The sequence below is a fragment of the Salvelinus sp. IW2-2015 genome, linkage group LG30 (genome assembly GCF_002910315.2).
Source record: "Salvelinus sp. IW2-2015 linkage group LG30, ASM291031v2, whole genome shotgun sequence".
NCBI lineage: Eukaryota > Metazoa > Chordata > Actinopteri > Salmoniformes > Salmonidae > Salvelinus > Salvelinus sp. IW2-2015.
The window spans coordinates 23,284,388-23,285,230 of record NC_036869.1 but is presented as its reverse complement, the minus strand read 5'-3'; positions in this window follow the sequence as shown (position 1 = coordinate 23,285,230).

The window sequence follows — 843 nt, the reverse complement described above, 5'->3', positions numbered from 1 at the left end:
GATGGCGTCTTTTCATTTTCTTGGCGCAGGATTAAATGTTTCTCTTTTTCTTGCCGTCGGTCATTCACCTCGACCTAACTTTAGGTCTGCGGTTTGATTGAATAACCTCAGGTAGTGCATGTCCATTCTCCTTTAGCAAAAGGGATACAGTGTCTTCAGCTTGATCTCTACCCACAGTGTTGAAGGCTCACAGTGTGCAGACTACTCCAATGTGTGTACTACTGCCGGACAGGATATTCGGTCAAACCACATTACAGTAATATGTTAGTTCATTTCACTGCCACTCTGAAGTGGAGTTCTATTTCCTTCTCGTCAGAGTTTCCAATGCTGTCACTGGTTTAGTAGACTATAACACAAGGCTCTCTCAGTTTGACTCAACCTTTAGGTCATATCAGGACATGTTTTGGAGGCTGTATGCTGGTACTTGAATATTGCCAAAGCACATTTCAACAGGTGACCTCCAATTCAATGTTTAAACTACATTGCCTTTCACTTCATATAAAATGACATGTCTGCACCTCTATAGAACCACACTGTGAATGTGTGACAGACAGTTCCTTATCCTCATCCGTGACTCCTTGGTGTTTGTGAGCTGTTTGTTAGGTTAGAGCAGGTTTAGAGCACTGAAACCGTCCTAGCGTTGACAGACCTTTGACCCTTGATCCCGTTCCCGGCCGATAGACTCCGTCAGACAGTGCAGGTCTGTCTCTGCCTGGGCCTCCGCAGCAACTGCCCTGGTTTAACCTAACCTATGTCTGCTGTTCCCCGCGTCCCCTAGCAACGCGGTTGAAAACAAGCTCCCCTGCCAAGACACGAACCGCCAACAAGGAGCTCGCTGCCCGG